The sequence below is a fragment of the Anopheles arabiensis genome, chromosome 2, assembly GCF_016920715.1.
Source record: "Anopheles arabiensis isolate DONGOLA chromosome 2, AaraD3, whole genome shotgun sequence".
Classification (NCBI taxonomy): domain Eukaryota; kingdom Metazoa; phylum Arthropoda; class Insecta; order Diptera; family Culicidae; genus Anopheles; species Anopheles arabiensis.
The window spans coordinates 107,494,252-107,513,207 of NC_053517.1; the positions used below are offsets into that span (position 1 = coordinate 107,494,252).

The 18,956-nt window shown below is 49.9% G+C and overlaps 1 protein-coding gene across 4 annotated transcripts in view; it reads left to right on the forward strand.

Annotated features, from left to right (window-relative positions):
* Positions 1–1,127: 1,127 nt before the first annotated feature.
* The window catches only part of LOC120907109 (zinc finger MIZ domain-containing protein 1), a 99,942-nt gene continuing 82,113 nt past the window's right edge, over positions 1,128–18,956 (forward strand). The window contains exons 1-2 of one of the 4 annotated variants that reach the window (XM_040319041.1): positions 1,128–1,284; positions 3,388–4,587. The gene's annotated coding sequence lies outside the window, so the exon portion shown is untranslated. The remainder of the gene's footprint in view (positions 1,285–3,387; positions 4,588–18,956) is intronic. The other 3 variants (XM_040319042.1, XM_040319044.1, XM_040319043.1) reach the window with 3 other exon arrangements.

Consider the following 18,956-nt stretch of genomic DNA (forward strand, 5'->3'; position numbering starts at 1 on the left):
GGAAGTGGGGGAGAGGAAGCAAGGAATTTTGACACGAGGATAGGAATAGGAATTCTGTCTTAAGGCCGGCTAATTGAGTATACAGTGCCGATGCCATGGATGCTTTGTATATAAGCGGATCGATTGATTGATTTGTCATTTTCCAATAGAAATTTGAAGCCAATTTTCCTGGAGAAAATGTTTTCTAAAAATTAAGTTCAAAACATTGTAGCTGAATGCTAAATTCGTATAAAAAAATGATTAAAACATAACAACGGCCAGACAAGTGTTTTCCGCAAGGTCGCAACCCGATTCTGGTTGCAAATTAAATTCCCAATGAACTTATCAATTCACTCCGCGCGACACTCAGTGCGATAAGTTTGTCGCTCTCTTCTTCACGCTCACGGGCATTTGATGCGCTCCCGCTCTATCTCACACGCTCATTCATTTGCCAACCCGTGCAGCAGATCGTTTCAATATCTATCGGTTTGTTGGACTGCTGGACGGAAGGACGAGACAGGGAAATCGCACCAATATCATGCCCGTTCCTCAGGGCGGCAGTTCTCAGCGAACGTTGCGTCGAACGCAGGCAGAGCGAAGGAGAGCGCACCAATTGTGCAAAATGAGTTCCCTCCTGCTCTCGCCTCCCGTGAGTGTGTGTGAGCGAGATTTTAAAAATTTAATCATCGGGTTCGGTACACGAGCACTTTTGGTCATGATATTTATGAGGGCCTGTTTTTGATTTTCGATTGCATTTAAGGATTAACTTTGAAGTTATTCATAATTATGTCTCACTTGCAACTAACCAAAAAACAAGCAAAAACTGATACCAACAATACAATGACACCGAAAACAGTGCCAAAATTAAACGTGTCAAATGGCAAACACCTTCGCGCGGATGTGTGTCACGTTGACCATTTAAATTGGCCTGCAAGACCGCTGTGCGAAACAGGCACCCAGTGCCGGCAGTGTAACCGAAACAGACGCGCATCCGCGTGCGCGTGTATTCCGCCATCTCGCTCGCACTCCCATGTACCCTGCAGGTACGCCGCGCCGCGTTGTGAGCTGTGAGGCGCGAGCGCACCAGGGCCGGGCGGCACTCTCCCGAACGGCAGCAGCCGAACGGAACCCGAACGACCGACTCTCCGAATCGCCGATGCGGTGCGTGCTACGGTTGGGAACAGCGGGCGCCCAGCACCAAGCGTTTAGTTTCTTGTTTTTCTCCTAACTGAACAGCCACGACGGAACGGATCGTCCGTGACGCTGCACCGTGTTTTTGTCGCACGACGCGTTCGCCAGCAAGAGGTACGTGATTTTTTGGCGTGAACGTGTTTCCCTTGCCTGGTGGCTACCTGGGCTGCTGGGTTGGTGCAGCGTATGTGCAGCGATTTTGGAACGCAGGGCAAAACGGGCCCTTTTTACCTGGGTGAAATGTGGCAAACGGAAAGAAATGTGTCCAGGTTTTTGTGTACTTTTACCTGTGGGAAAATGATAGTTGTGGGAAGTGATTGCAACCGTTTGGCGATTTTAACGTTCAATACAAATTATAAATGCAGTGCGGAAAGTGTGAACTGAGTGATAGAAACTAAGCAGCAAGTTGTGACCAAAAGCTGTGTAAATGGGACCATTTTTGTTTGTCGTTTTAAATGTCGATTTGTTTTGTGATATATTTGTCGGTGTGTGTCAAATATCAGTCTCGTGATTCACCGCCATCCACACAAAGAGAATTGCCCAATCAGTTCCAACATTCGGGGGTGATTCGGTGAAAGATAAGGCATCATTTCTGAGATTCACGACCTCCTCTAAGCGGTGACAGTTTACTTCCTAAAATTCGTAAAAACATCATAAAAATCAAGCAACAAAAACAGTGAATCATACACAAATGTCTGTGAACTAACTGACTACCAAAAACCCGAAGCCTCCCGTTCACAAGAAGCACATTCCAATCGAGGACAAGCCGGGAACCCGCCGACTACGGTCGGGAGATTGGTGTGTTTTGTTGTTATCAGGCCCGCGTATCAGGGCCGCGCGTAACGCGTTTCGTCTCACGTTCGACGCGCTTTTTGACAGCTGCTGTGAGGGCTGCCCTCAATGTGTGTGTGTGTATGTGTGGTTGTTGTTTTATATTTTGTTAGAAAAAAAAAACACAAAATTGTTACAACATAGTTTTAGGTACAGCGATTTCCTTCCACCCCAATATGCTGGTGAAGCAAGTGATTGAAGCAAACGCTGATAAAGTGCAATGTGCACCCGTATATAGACACACATACAAAGACACACATCCATAGAAACGGACACATACTCATGCGGCCCTAAACACAGTGCAGTGCAATAGGGAAACGTGTAACCTTCACCGATCGAGCTCGAACGCACGTGTACTCGAGTGATTATTATCAACGCGCGCGCGCTCGTTGGGAACGCACAAACTGTGGCTGGGCGGGAGGGGTCGATCGTCAACTGCTCTAGCTTGACCCGTCACTAACTAAAGATGGCAAATGGCAACACACAACAACCGGGCACCAGCCGGGGCCCGTCGAATGGAGCGCAATGCACGAGGTCGTGTCGTATGGATGTGGATAAATAAAAACGCTCACCAAATAACGCTCAAATAAACGTCACCAGCACGTTAAACACGTGCAAGACTAGCAAGAGCAGCAGTAAACAAGAAAAAAAGCAACATTACCATGACCGATGGAGACGAAATCAAACCGCGTACCCAATACAGTGCACTGCAATATGGGGGGGAACTATAGCAGCGACTACGATCAGCGTGTGTAAACATGGATGGCTACTTTGATTCCTAACCACCTTACCCCAACAACCCTAAAGCTGTCAAAGAGCAGACGATGTCACGTCATTTTTTTTTGTGTGCCTTGTTTATTTAGAGCCGTTTTTTGCGACCTTCTCGGGGGGATTTACCTTTACACGAATCTTGTGAGGGCTTCGGGGCATGTGAGTTGCCATACAGCCCGCTTTATCAGCTGTGAGGTAGCAAGTGGTTTTCCGGACCTCCTCCTTCCCTAGGCAACCCCGCTTCCCGCGGTTGGCTGACGGTGACAATGGCTGGTGACATACCGCTTATTATCGTACCACGCCAGTCGGCACCGCACCTATGCTCGAAACCGACATCGACATACCATCATTGAGTGGTGCTTGCTGCTGCTAAGGGCGCGGAAGGGGAAGCCGGATGCACGCTTTTGTTTATTTGAAATAAAAACACGCGACAGGGAGGCTCGCATAGGAGGTCACATATCTAGCGTTAGTTTCACTTCGTTCTACGCGACGCGCTGCGCGAAGTTGCCGCGGTAGCACAATTTGCTGCAGCTAATCATGAAGCTTGCCTCTGACCCAAATAAGTATCACAGACTGACAGAAATTTGTGCTTTTTTTCTCGTTTTCCCATTTCAGAAGGCACAACGACTCACAGGAGAAGGTGTAAATTGCAGAACTTTTAAAGGAGCGTTTTGTTCCTCGCCCCAGAAAAAGAAAACAAAGACAAAAAACGTTCACCTTCCAATAGTGAAGCGGATTTTGAGCTGGACTCACTAGACCGTTCGGAGCAGAGACAGAGAAGACGCCTGTATATCTCTTCCTGGCTGCCGCAAACCCGCACATCGACAACGCGGTGCAATCCCGTGTCGCTTGCCAATGTCAAACGATTGCGGATAAGAGCGTGTGTGGTGCAGCCACACGTTAACGGCACGCTTGCCAGCAGGATCTCTACGGCTGGGGCTGGGTGATAGTGTAGTAGTAGGCTGGTTCAGTTTTGTTGACTGGGTAGCCGTCGCCGTCAGCACTAAACAAAACAAGCAAGGATGTGAGCAGCCCCGTAGTGCGTACTGCTCGGTGTGTCTGTGTTGTGGTGTGTGCGCGCGTGTGTTAGTGCTTACCACGGATAGTGGAACAACAAAAAAGAGAGAAAAAGAGAAGGCAAAAAAGTCGCAACAAGTGCATGTGAAAGGAAAAGGCCAGAAAAAAGAAAAGTGATTTTGCTGTGTGCGTGTGTGATTCACTCTGTTCTTGCCGCAAAAGAAAAGTAGCAGTAGTAGTAGTAGTAGTAGTACCGTGATTTACCGAAGAGTGTGTACGTGTGTCGGTTGGGTGGCAAGTGTGGTAAGTGTTTGTGCAAGTGCTGTCACCAGGCGCAAAGGAAGTGCAATAAGTAAATCGGGTTGCGTGCCTCCTCTAACCCTTCCCGCTAGTGTCCACCTGTGTGTGTTTGTATTTATGTGTCACATTCAGTAGTGTGTACGTGCGCGTGTGTGCGCTATGAAGTAAGTGGTGTACATCTGTGCGTTTGCGGGTGCGTGTGTGTGTTTGTGTTGAGGAAGGGCCCAGACGGCGATAAGCAAGATCGGATCGCAAAACATACGACAGGCGGAACAGCTGAAAACGCTGAAATAGAGGGAAAAAAACCCCGTGAGAGGAAAGAAAGAAAGAGACCGGAGGACGGAAACGCTTTGGGGGAAGCGCGAGACACAAATAATAGAAAGAGACAGCAACAACAGCAGCAGACGCAACTACAACAACAGCAAGCAGGAAGCAGGAATTTCGAGAAGAACCGGAAACACACCGGAACGCACAGGAACCAACAGGCTCGGCTAAAAGGTAAGATCCACACGCATACTAAGCTCATTGCTTTTTAGTGTACAGTAAATGTCAAAAAGGGGAGAAAAAAACAAAAACACGAATGACAGTAGAATGACAGTTCACGAGGTCAAAGCTTGCTGTTCAATAATTGTCTCATAAAATAAACGAAAAAGAAGCGACCAACTTCCCTTTTTATATGTCCTGATACTCACACACACACACTCACCGGTGTGCCCCTCTGTTCCTTTCCCTAAATGGAAGGCTCTTTCCACAGGATGCTCTCGTTCCGCTACCACTTCGGTACCGCTCTTATTCTGTTTGGTTTTGTTTCATCCACTCGGCAAGGAAGTCTTGGGAAGCCGGCAAAAACTGCCCCGCCACACCGATAATGATGATGGTAATGACGACTGTGTGTGCAATGACACACACACACACACACACCCTTACAGTGCGTTACATCCGATTCCCTACATATGTTTTTTTTTGCTTCTCTTCCTGTGAGCTTCCCGTGCGTCGAGTGTGTGCTTCTCCGTTCGTCCTTCGCCGTTCGGTCCTCGTCCCTGTCTATTGTGGTATTATTTTATTTCGGCTCAGGTCCCGTACCCAAGGGGAATTATTGAATTCCGTACGCACATGCAACTGTGTGCGTATGTCGGCTGCTGTGCAGTTGCTTTAGAGAGCGATAGAGAGAGAGAGACCCCGACCACACAGCGAAGTTTCGACCGGGAGGAGACCCCGGGCGAAAGGGCGAGCGACACTGACGGTGATCCAGCTGTTGATTTGTCGAGTCCCTCGATGATTGCTGCGCGAGAGAAGGAAAGAGTCGGAAAGGAAATTGGAAAAAAGAAAAGATCCTTTTTTTTGTTGTTGTCGGGTTGCATGCTGTCCGGTGCCCAAATGTGTCCTTTTCGCCTGTGCCTGTGTGTGTGTGTTGTGGTTATCCTTCTGCATCCGTTCCTCCGTTGTTTGTTGGGCTCCGTTGCTGCCGGTCCCATTCTGCGGCAGGGTAATTGAAAGCCTCAAACCGAAACGTACGCGGCATAAGTCCGCCTTTGGGTAGGCACTGGTAACGCTCACTTGGAACGCTTGTCGCCGGGTGCAATGGGACGCAATAGGAACGGAAAGGCCAAGACGCACAATACATGCAAGGCCCTTCAGATATCAAACACATCATCATATCGTCTAACTGAAGAGTACCGTAGCCAATCGTTACAATGTCTGTGGTTGTGTTTCAAACCTTCCGAAGAAACCGATCTTCAACCGATGGGTACACACCCTGGTACTCCTGGCCGATGAAGGAGGGACAGCTTTCCGGTAATTTATTTGAAGGCGGCTGGAAAGGACCGATTCCGCTCGCAATGGCTATATTATCAATTCAACTTGGTTCTTTCTTTTCCCTTTTGTGAAAGACTTTGTGTGGGCTCCGCTGGTCGGCGTCGTCCTGCTGGACATCTGCAACCGACATCTGTGACGCGGAACACAGATCCTTTCACAGCACCTGTACAACTGACGTACATAACGAAAAAAAAACCCGAACAGAAACAGAAACTCATTCCCTTCGCTCACGCGTTCAATGCATTGCGTCAAGTCATTGGGGACATTGGTGGCAGAGTGCTTGTGAAAACTCCACCCAATTCCACCCACCCACCCTTCGTTCAACGACGGGTGTGTTTGGCCATGGCGTTTGCCTTTCCCATTGATAACGAAACGGCGAGCATTTATTTACTGATAAATCAAACCCCATTCGCCCTCTCCCCACACATGGTTCACCATACGGCACAGCACACACGGTTCGATGTGTGTGTATTTTCTGGGAAGTGTCGTAATTGGAGCCTCTGCATTATACAATGAGCTCGTATCAAAATTAATGGACATTGTTTTTCAAGCGAACAGGGTGCAAAAGACATTATTTTTTGGTTTGCGCATTTTTTTTTTTGCGCCAACAGTTGCGAATCGGTTTACATTCCGGTACGGTTCCGCGGGTGGAAGGAGGGGAAAAAAGAGGGTTCGAAGTTCTGAGTTCACCCTGGATTGCAACACCTCGAAATGATATAACCTCAATTTGTCTATCGCTCAACACAGACGCACACACACACGTACACCTGCTGTACCAGTTTCGGATGTCTCTCCACATGTGCGTGTGTGTGTGTGTCTATGGATGCATCGTTTGCTTTCGGTCTTTCAACTCCTCAGCAGGGAAGGGCAGGAAAATCCCTCCAGCTCACCTTCCCCAAAGGCTTCCAGAGTGTTTCGAGCACCGAAAAAAACAAAACACCGATCTAAGTAAACATAGAGCGACACACACACTCACACGCATACAGCAACCAAGGGCGGGTAAGAAGCAGCAGGGCGTCCTAGTAACCGTGGGGCTTTTGGGAAGAAGCGCTCGAGTAAAAACAACGCGCGCGCAACCCCGTGCCATGCGACAATTGCCGACGATGTGTGTTGCCACAAGTGTTTGCTTGATTAATGTCAGCAGCGCACGGCTGTACGACTATGTGCGTGGCTGTGTGTGTTGGTCGTTTTTTTGTCGGTGAGGAAACGGTGGCGTGTTGCGAAAGGGTTGCAACGACCATTCGAATGCGCGGGTCATTCTCGAAACGCGGTTACCGGGAACTCCGAAAAAAAAAAGAAACACAACATACACCCCTTCACAACCCCACCAGGAAGCTCCATTACACAAATTAACATAGCTAGAGGGGTGGACTTTGCGAGGTGAAATGCCCCGTTTTACTCGATCAATGAGGTAGAATGGAAAGCAAACAAACTCCTTGGGGTGGATGAGGAAGGATGAGTGCGGAATGTCAGAATTGGGACATTGAAAGTCAGTTTCAGTCTTCAGGAATTGGGTGGAGGTTGAGCAATCAAAGCGAACTGGGTGAAAGAAGCCATTGTACCTTCTAAATGCTCAAGAAACAAGACACAAATCTCGAACGACTGCTTATCCCCAACGGTTCAGCTTCATCAAATATTGAACCCACACTTTCTAGCCCGTTTCCCTGATCTTTTCCCTGGCTCAGAGCCGGAGCGTCGAGTTAGATTGTTCAAAGATGCATACAGACACACACACAGTCAGAAACACCAACCGGAAGAAAGTCTGCACTCGGTCCAATCATAATGGGAGCATCGACGCAAATCGGTCCTCTCCTCGGCATTACATGCTTCTCGCCCTCCCCCATTGATCGCTGGGACGAAATTGCTGCCCCGAGAGCAGCCATTCTTTCTCCACCCTTGGAGTACGCGTTTGTTTATGGGATTGTGCCTTTCTTTTGTTGTATATGTATCTCTCTCTCTCTCTCTCTCTCACTGCCCATCCCATGCATGATGACACGGGTGAGACACAATATCTAATGTTTCTTCGCATAGCTTTGTTTCGTGTTTTGTTGGGCACTTGGTGCCTTGGAGCTCCGCATAAACACACAGTAGAGAGAGACATTCTTTTTTTTGCAACTGTTCCGAGGTGTACCGTTCCTCAGCCTGGTTGCTTGGACATTTTATAGCACAGTGACTCTTCTTTCCCGAACGCAACCGTCTGGGGCTGTCTGGTTGCGTGCTTTGCTGGCGCAGAAATATCATCCGCGTGTTTTGTTTCGTTCTGCTATTATTTTTGAGGTCGCGCGACTTCGAAAACAAAACAAAAAAAAACCCCTGCAGCCTGGGATGATTTGAAGAAGATTTGCAGCAGGGCGGTGGAGTTGATGGCGTATGATGCTGGGCGCGGGCAGAATCTTCATGCCACAAGGCAGACAATCATAAAGCAGACAGCGGCAGAGTATACGCTTTGCGTTGTTGCTCGTTGATGTAGAGGACGAGTAGAAGGGAGGGTTTGGGGGGGGGGCAAAGAAAGGAAAAAGAAACACACACAGCCACACATCGACATACACAACGGAGATTGGCGGGGGTGAAACACGCCACAACTGTCGCCGCAACACGCGCCACCACCATTGTTGCTTAAAAATCATCGATCGGCCACCATTCCGCGGCCAGATGCTGCTGCTGCTGCTGAGGCTGCTGCTGCTGACACGAGGTACGGGGTGAAGGAGACGCTAAAGTGTGCTGGTGCAATGAAGCGTGAAGGAGCAGGAAAGAGCGACAGAGTGCGAGCGAGCGAGCGAGCAAATGCAACGGGGTAAACGATTTGCATTGCAGTTTTCCTGCCGTCCCCACCCTACCCAAGTGCATCAACCAACTCGACACAGACACACGTACAGGGCCGTCCATCTGTGCGCACGATGTGCGAATGTGCATCGTAGCGGAGCGAGAGCGAGAGAGAGAGAGACCCCTTCGGACGGACAAGTTTGTTGTACGGCGTTTGTGGTGGCGCAGCAGTAGCAGTAGAGGCACTGAGACGGGGCGGGCTGTGTGCAGTACGGGTTCGATCATGCGATTCGCGATGCAACTGCACACAGTTCCTCCGCCATCCCTCGTCTCACCCCTCCACATCAGCACCATCAGTCCGTCCGTGCGGGCAATGAAATGCATCGATTTCGAACCTTCATTGCCAACGGTTCGAGTGTGTTCGAGAGGCGATATTTATTCCATCTTTTTCCACACTGGCCTGTCTGTGTGCCTTGACGTACGTGTCCCACCTTTGGGCTATAAATGCGTACACACACACACACACACAGGCAGACAGTCGTCTCTACAGTTTTCCCCCGTTCACCGTCACATCGTAGTTTCGCATACTATTTTGCCGGTCACTTTTGCCGGAGTTTGTCGGATGTATTGGATGAGGCACTGGGAGGAGGAAAATCACACACTCTCCCGTTCCGTAGCTTTCCATTCCGTTCCGTCCACGGGGCTCCAAAACACGCCCGGCCATGATTGACGAACGCGAGGTACGACGGTCGTCAAGCCAGTGTGTGTGTGTGTGCGAAATGTGTCGCTGTCAGCACCAAACGACCAACACCGGAAAAGACGACACGATAGCGGCGCTTAGGCCGCTGATCTACTTCCAACAGTCACTTCCGGGACGGTAACTGCCCGGAAGACTGGAGATGCTTGAGATTCTTTCGCACTTGCGCGTCAGTGCCGGAGTCATCCAGCTCCAGGTTTGATGTTTTAATTCATTGAGCTACAGGAGGTTGGCAGGTGTGTAATGCTTTATGTAAGCATTATGAGGTATTAATAGAATGTCAGGCCCAAATTGAAGGCATGAACTGCCTGCTGATGTAATAGAGTCACCCCATTGGAACCTTCCGATGCTTCCAGACTCCCCAATAACTTCATCCACAGGCGGTGACAGGCGGGGTGATCCAAGTAATGTGGCGCCAGGGGCATCAAGCGGGCATTAGAGTTCAAGCACAATAGCAGCACTCGCCACTAGCACACCGGAGAGAGGCACGGGCCGGATGACCTCGGCACAAGCGCGGAATTACGAACGCCATTATGAGCCCGAGAACGGGGTGGGACCGAGAAAGGGAGGATAACTTATGCCACCACTATGGAGCGATAGCTGAAAACTGGCCACCCTTCCCCCAATAGACCTTCGCCTGCTCGCGGAATGCGTGAATTTGTACCCCCCCGCCAATTGTCAAACGGTGATCGAGGTGCACGGTTGCAATTTATTTTGCATAACTCCATTAATGGAACGGTGCTAGCAAAGCGTGCGCGCGCTCGCCCGAGAGTGCGATTGCGTACTGCAGAATGTGACGTACGCCTTTAGTTTGACAGTCCTACAACCCGGCCATGTGGTGTTACCATCTTGACAGATGACAGGTGTCAAAGGCAAATTAGTTGTTCGGGATCATTGTGTACAGGATCGTTTGTACGAGATCTTTCATCCGCGAGCCTAACGCGATGCAAGTCGGCGCACTAAACGTTTGGTTTGGACGTTTCAACACCACCGATGTTGACAGCTGTCAACGTGATGTACTAGAAATCAGAGGAAACTATGTACTAATCTTATCTGCTGCAAGATATTAATAGTATTAATTCAAGGTGTTACTCTCAGACGACTAAATTCCTTGAATAGACTTCCTTGGAGGTCTTTTGCGTTTGTCTTGGCCCAATTCAATCCATTCAGAATATGTTCGCTACATCCGCTTGAAGCATGATCTCTTCCCCTGTTATGTTCTCTGGTCCTCCGTCTGCACCTCTCTGCCAGTGTATCTCATCGTCACTACCCTATTATCTCGTTCTGTCGCTACAGATTTGAGCCGAGGTTATATCTGCCAACTCGTACCGTGCGAATGACGAAATGCTGCACAGAAGGATAGCAAAAAATCCCCTAAAACTAAAAGAAGCTTGGTGGTTGGTTTTGCGATCTCTCCCTCACACAGCTGCTCTGTTGCACGATGCTCAGTTGTCCTTCCCGCAATTGGCTTCCCTTGGCTTCTTCCCCCTTCTGCTCGATCCCGGACCCGGCTCGATGTCATCCTTCGATCAGTGTCGCTTTTGCGTTTACGTTGCGTTTTGTATCGTGCTGAAAATGTTGAGCGATTGGAGGATAGCCAGCCAGCCCGCCGGCCAGCCTGGCATACGTATAGAGCCAACACTCGCATACATGTTCATTTCTTTTCGCTTAGCGCTTTATCTCTCGCCGGGTACCTCACCTCTTTTTACCTCTTATTTGAGTTTTCGGCCGTGCGTTTTTGCTGTTGCCGTTTGTCGTCGTCTCGGTCGTCGTTGGATGTCTTACCTTCACCGTTTCGTTCCCTGGGTGCATTTATGCCGTGCGTCCAATATCTCTCTTCCCGTTTTTTTCCATTACACCCGGCACTTTGGCTTTGGAGTGAGTTGAGCTCTCAGCTCAGCGCAGTGCCCTTTTCGGAGACTGTGTGCATTTCGGAGCCTGAAGTAGGCAATAGGAAGCGACTTCCACGCAGGAGAGACTACATGGAGGAGGCAGACTGTCGGAGTGGATTTTATACCCGAGACAAATTATTAATTTTCTCCGTTTTTATTCCCGGCTCGGGGCCCAGCGCCTCAACGGACGATCGATGGCCTCGCCCCGTGTGCAGGAGTTTTAGTGTGTGTGTGCCTGTATGTTTTGATGTTGGTCACCGGGTTTTATCCTGTCTCTCCCGCCAGTGTGTGTGTGTGTGTTTATATTCCTTTTTTTATTGCCACACTCGAAGGAAAGAAGTGCAAAAAACAAAAGCAACAAAACTCCAAGCGGCACCGTGCGGCTGACTCGCGTCGCTGTATACATTTTGTTTTTTATTATTTAATTTCTTCCTCTGCATGCATGAACAGCCAAAACGAGCATTCGATTGGTGGAGGGAGCTTTCTGCTGACTGATGCAGTTTTTGCCGCTGTTAATAGGATCTTCATTTTGGTTCTCGGGCCGCGGGTTTTGGTTCGGGTCGGCTTTCCAAAACGTCTACGATCGGTCATAAAAAAATGCGATTATGACGACATAAGTAGAGTGGAGTGTGTGCAGCCAGTATCTGAAAAGCAAGGAAGAAGAAGAAGAAGAAGAAGAAGAAGAGAAGAAAACACATACAACTGCCCGGGCCTGTGCCCACCATTAGCCACCGTTCGGCGGCGGGCCGCCTTGGGACGAGGTTGGTTTGCGTGTTTTCATGCTCGTTTCATGCGCGATACCTTCCTGCCGGTCGGAAGGTAAGCGCACTGCTCTTTAAGGGGGTGAATTGGCGAAGGACTGTGCGTGTGTGTGTGTGAAAGAGAACGAAATACTGCAACACGGAGGTTGCATCCTTGAGCAAGACACATTCGCTCGAGGAGTTTGGGGCGAGTTGTTCTGCGAATTCCGGCTGCGATTTTGGTCCAAATCTCGGACCAAAAGAATTCGCACGCTTCAATCGCGAACGACGGGAGGGCAGGGAATGATTAGCTGCGCGTAAGTAAATAAAGCAGCCAGCAAGGCGTATCAATCAAGCTGCAAGTACCGATGACAAGCGATAAAATCGCCCATTGATGTGATTTGAAGCCAAGTGCGAGTGCGCGCAAAGTCTCACGCCTAATCTCAAAACAGCTCGGTTTGCGCGTTGATTCCGATCGCTCAACAAACGTTTCGGCAACACATTTCGACCCGGCCTTGTCACCCTCCGTTTTCCGTTTCGGGTCGGGTCGAAATCCATCCAGTCCACCGCGGGCGGTACAAATATGCAACAATCTGTCATTGGGACAAAATTGACACCTTCCAAAAAGTGAAGTGTGAAGCATGCGCGGCTCGAAATAATAGATGATCCGCTCTTGGGAAGTCGCCGGAGCCTGGTAGAGACGGTAACAGTGTCCTTGCGCGATACGATCACGTTAGGAATCGGTTGGGAAACAGTCTGTTCAATTGGAACGCGCGGCTCATTATCACCCTCGGCGGTGGTGCGGTTCGTTGGATGGCGAAGCGTAGAAAGGAAGCGGTCTCGGTCTCGGAGACAAAGAAGCGTAAACACAGCCAAACACAACGGCGGACAAAAAATGTCACCCGATCGATGTCGTTCAAAGAGGCAAAGAGCGCACGCGGCTGGCAGCAAACGGTTTCCAAACGGACCAATGGAGGGCAATAGCGCAACAGCAAAACACAAACGGTAGCGAACCGGGGGCGAACGTTGCTGATAAGCATCTCGCCACAGCATGACCTCGTGGGGCATGAAATAACAAAAGCGAAGCGTTGTAGAGAGAGAGAAAGAAAAAAACGCACACGAAAGAAGCAATATGTACACACTCTAGCGACGTTTGCGACTAAAAAGCCTTGGGAAAACTACTACCGAGTGTGTGTGTAGGGCCTGTTGCCTTTTTGTTGTTGCTGCTGCTGCTTACTATTCCTGAGATGGTGACTGGGCGATCTGTGTCGGTTGTGTGCAAAGAGATGTGTACAGTCTCTTATCCGCCCTCGACGTAGCTTTATGATCGATTAGAAAGATGAAAGCAATGCCACCGGGTCTTTGAGGTACAACAGTCCGCGATTCGATGACGACCACTCATCCCACCTTAACCTCAAGCCGGGGACAATGATGCGAAGCGGCTTTGTGATGGTATGGGTATGTGGTTGGGAACAGAGGGAAGAAAAAAAAAGTCAAGCCATGTGTGTATTGGTTGGTCGCTAGCCATAAACAACGTAAAATTCACTACCGGAATCTAGGTTCATCTAATTAGCAGGTCGCGTAGCAACGGACCATACGTCAAAAACGAGCTCATCAGTGATGATATGTCGTGGTGGAGGGAAGGAGAAGAATCAGTTGATTAGGAAGCTCATATTAGTAAGAGTGAGAAATAGAGATAAAGAGAGGACATTTGTGTACTCTGCATGCAGTGTAGATGAAAAATGCGTCTGAAAAGTATGAATTATTGAAAACACACTTCAAAGTGATTGCGAGATTTGATCCACCAATCCGTCGTGCGCTGACCGGTCGCCCATTGCACTACACTAAATCGGTGCTCGACTGGAACGAGTGTAATAATCAATCAGTATCGTACGACTCATCTTTTCTTCTTTTTGTACAGTACAACGGATTCGTGAGAAATTAGTCAACACACTCTTTACGATACAACCAATTCGATTGATTGAGCTGTTAAATTTAACGCGACTCGCGTAACTATAATAATACCATTTAGATATCCATCCACCATTACTGTTATGACTTAGAATCACATTTTTGCTTTTGGAGAGTGTGCGTCCGATCGTTGCGATAGCATAGGCAAGAAAAATGAGTTATTTAAAACGTGATTTAAATAATCAAAACTAATCATGAGAGTATGTGTGTGTGTTCAAGCTTATCTGACGTTACCGCCACCGTGTGTTCCGGAGTGAGTGCGCTTAGCACGCGAACCCCATCCATGCTCCCCCGGTCATGATTGAGAGTGATCAATATTTATTCTGCTGAAGAGAGAACGTGAGCATAATTGACTGGACAGGTCGCGGGGACACGGGGTGAGATCGCGCGACGTGGTGTTGTGTGCGAGTGTGTAGGACGGCGCTCGCTTCGGTATTCAACATTTCGCACGTACGTCCATCCGTCTGGTGAGCCGGTTCGCGAGGGCGCGGAGGTTCCGAAAAACCGCCCGACTGCCGCCGTTTGCTGCTGCTGCTGCTTCGGGCCGATTACGTACGTGTGTGTATGTCGACACGGACGCCACCAACAGGGGTACGGGTCCACTACTGCCCCAAGAAAGCTAGGAGGCACGGGACAGGGGAAGAGATATGGCGTTCGGTGGGGTGGTTGGTTTCCACCGTGCGATCGAATGCATGAGCGCGCTCGTTGGCTCACAGAGCGGCTGGCTAGAAGGGATGATGAATAGGGGTGTGGGTGCGAGCGAGTAGGCCTGTGTGTGCGGGGTGCGCTTGGCTCGCGGTTGCGAGCGCTGATTGTGGTGAGTCTGTTTTGGCATCGCCTCGAACAGCACACGATTAAGACGATAATGACGATGATGGCGAGCGCGCAAGCGAGCTGGAGCCAGTGCCAGAGGGACGGAAGCGAACATGAGATCTGGTTGGGTTGGGTGGGGTTGGTTGGTGGTTGGTGTGGTGAAGGCGGCACATAAAATCGTCGACCGTGATCTGCGAACAAATCCACCGGCCGTCTCGCATCTCGCTCGCTTATCATCGTCGTCGCCGTCGTCGTCCACGTTCCGCGTTACTGCAGGGTGTAGAGGGGTTGGTTTCGGACTATGTGAGAGCGGCAATGCCGCTGCTGTCTCTCTCTCTCTCTCTCTGTCTATCTGTCTCCGATATACAAGCGGCGTATTTCGAGATGAGCTGTGTATGTGTGCGAGCATTCATACGTACACACGCTCTCGTTAAACCGGGCGTTTACCGAGAAGAAGCTGAGGCCGCAACGGTGCGCGCGAGTTCTGCCGCCACTGTACTTGTGCAGGCGAACGCGCCAATGGATTCGATTCGTGGAAGAGGGTGACTAAGAGAGGAGGATGGGGTGTGTAAGTGTATGTGTGGTTGGGCTGGGTGGTAAAATTGGAGGAAAAAGATGAAATATTAGCTCCATTCTTGTCACCAGCAGCAGTTCGCAGACAGACTACGTTCAAGGTGACAAGGGGGAGTTTGGAAATCGATGCCAAAGCCAAATCGTCGACATCGGATCTTTCGGTCATCGAGGTCTAGTCAGCCCAGGGACCTCCAAAAATCATCTCCAGTATCTCCAATGTGTGCTCTCAGCTACTAGCAGCTCCCTGCAAGCGTTACTAAGACTTGAGCGTCTTATGACATTTGAACAGCCAGACACTGTTAAATTAATTATGCGTCCACGTCAGTGACCTTCACATTAGGATGCTTGTTTTTTTATTCTTCAAAAAGTCATCGTACTAATCATATTCTGTGTGGCTCTTTTTCTGTGTACGTCCCTCAGAATGTCCAGCAGTGCTCGGTACACGCTACTACTACTACTGTCATGCGCTCTTGTCATCGTTGTTGACTGCCTTTTGGGACGATCGTTCCATATACACTACCCTTCCCACATCTTCAGAGTGCCATCAGCTTGTCCCGCTTCTCTTACCAACAGTTCGACGGAGAAGCGGCGGCTTTACGGCTGCCCGCCTAATGCGTGCTTTGCTGCGTCCTTATCCCCGTGTGTTTCCGCTTCTTTATCGCTTGTTTTGCTGGTCCGCTTTGTGCGCGGTCCACAATCCATCCACATCCATCTCCCTGGAAGGGGGCAGCGTCTCTTTGCGACCTCCCCTGCTGTGTGTGTGTCGCCGGGTCCGGTTCTTGTCTCTCGTGCGCACACCTTCGTACCGTTGCGTCTTCTTTGTCACCTGCGTACAGCCGGGGCAGCCAGGTGGTGTGGCCTCGAGTTGTGTTTTTGTGCCCGATTGGCGGGCTCAATGCTCAATGGTGTTTTTTTTCGGATGTAGTCTGGCAAGGAATTCTTATGACGGCTGCGAATGATCTGGTGACATTAGGTGAACTATTTGAACGATCGTTGTTATCTTCGATTCGGGATATAGACATGATTTTAGCAACAATCATTTGCGCTACTAAGTGGCGCCTCTGATAGGACGTGACGTAACCACACGCTTCACTTGAGCCACGGTGTGTGTGTGTGTGTGACCCTCAACTTTAATTTATGTAACGATTTAACAAAAACCATCACGTCCTGATCATGTGCAGATCGTGCAAAACACCTCGCCGCGAATACAAAATAATACAAAAAAAAACGTAGCTAATGAGAGCGCAACTACAGGCCGGGATTAAGAAGGACGCTCGCGCGCGCACAGGAGGAGGAGTGGCTGCGTGCGCGCGCGGTACCAGAAGCGGCGTTGAAGCGGAATCGATGAAAATATTTACAAACAGACGCTCGTCGCGCACACACAGGCGTGCGAGCGCGCGCCCTCACGGCTCGATGACATTGCTCGTGACAGGTCGCTTACCGGTCGAGTAAGCAGCCGGGCCGCCGCTTAGCGCGCTTCTTGCCTGGATCCCAACGAAACGAGCGCTGTACTGCGCGTGGGTGACGGACGTGCGGACGGGCAGGTGTGAGAACCCGGCAGCGTGAAGTGGGTGAGTGCCACCGTCGTGCTCTCCAGATCTTGCTTACGCACACCCTTTCTCACGCACACGGTCCTCTCGTTTCCGCACGCTCTATCAGAGTTTCTCACTCACTCTCTCGCTCTAGAGGGTAGAGAGGATCAAGATCGCCCAAAAGAAGATGGGACTTCTATGGCAGGGTCATTATTTTCGTCGCATATTACTCGCATCGCCCGGTACTTTTTTTGTTGTTTGTTGCTGGTCTGTTTCTTTTATTCTTTCCTTTGCCTGTTACATTTCACCTGGTTTCGAACTTCGGTTGGCTTTTCTACCCCGGCCTGGCTGGCCCCTTTTGGTGGATGGCTGTTTGGTACTCTACACCGCCATCGAGGAGGTCTTGCGCCTAACAATTTGGGTGTTTTTGGGACTGACCCGGCAAACAACACCACCACCGTGTCTCACGCACTCACCCGCAGATGCCAGAACCTAATGTTTGCCGGGGCTGATCTGGTCGGCCTCTCGTGGTGCCCCCTTACACACACCCGTAGAGGGTTCATCTGTTGGTTGTTGTTGTTGTTGTGTGTGGCGTTGTCGTTCGCTCCGTTTCATGGTACCGCGTGCGCAACGTGATCGTCATGCATATAGCGAGCCAGGGAGGAAAAAAAGCACACAAAATAAAGCATGTTGGGCTTGTTGTTGGGTACACGGTGTGTGTAGCTCTCTTTCTCCTACCGCGATGACACCGTTGACGAACGACGACGACGGGAATGGATCGAAACGCAAACACACACACACACACACACACACACACACACACACACACACACACACACACACACACACACACACACACACACACACACACACACACACACACATACGGAGTGCGGAAGATCATTCCAAAGTAAATCGGTCCGACGAGGGTTACGGGGATCTTGCTCTTCTCCCCCTGACGGCAGAAAGGGAGGCAGCGGGGCAACGGTTTCCGATCGTCAGATGCGAGTGTATGTACTTCTGTATTTGTGTGTGTGTGTGTGCTTTTTTTGTTTCGTACCATTTTTGCCTCCCTTCACGGTCGTGGAATTTACATCATGCACGAAAGTAGATCGTTTGCCCAACCGGCCTCGGGGGGATGGGAGAAGACCGGGCCTCGCTATTAACTGCATTTTGTACCGCTTTTCAGTGCTTGGCTTGTTTCTGTGTGGTTTTTCCTGTGCCTTGGCCAGCCGGGTTGGGCTACGTTTTTCCTCGCGTCTGAGTGATTTCGATAAGATGATGCATGTTTTACATCGATGGCTTAAACTTTCATATTTTTATGAGCAACGATACTTGTTTGCACATTATTAAAGTCCACTTTTATAAACGAAGCACACACTTCACGCTCTGGAATGGCTCAAATTTGACTAGATCATCCAATAAATGGCCACCAAACGGTCGCTTAAGCTGCTTCACGGGGTCCCGAACGCTTTCTGAGTGGCTCGTTAAGCCATCGAATGTGAAGTGGCTCGATCCCGGGCTATCTATCCAGGGTCTGATAATCATGCGGCCACCATGATGCGGGGTAGTTTGAGCCACCGTGCATCCTTAATCCTGTTGTTCGCTTCCAGGAGGGTGTCTTGCTACCAGCACCCCAAAAAAAAAGGCATGTGAATGCGTTACCCTGACCCTTGCCGCTTCCCGCTCTCACTTAGGCGACGAACCCGACACAAAGTGAGGAAGGTATTCGATCATCTTCATGTTCAAGCATCCTGTACGATTACCTTTTTCTCGGTCGGTCGTTGTCGGCACTCTTTTTGAAACAGTTGTCTCTCTGTCGCTGCTGTCCTCTTTCCCCGCGGGGTTTGTTGCTTTGGTGGCTTTGGCTGATGATCTGGCGTGTTTTTTTTTGTTCTGTTGCTGCAGATCACTCACTTTTGTACAGCACGCTGCTTTCGGTCGCCAGGACGCAATCACATCACTGTTTTGGGTTCAGTTCTGACTGTTTTTGTGCTGCGCCTGTGGTAGG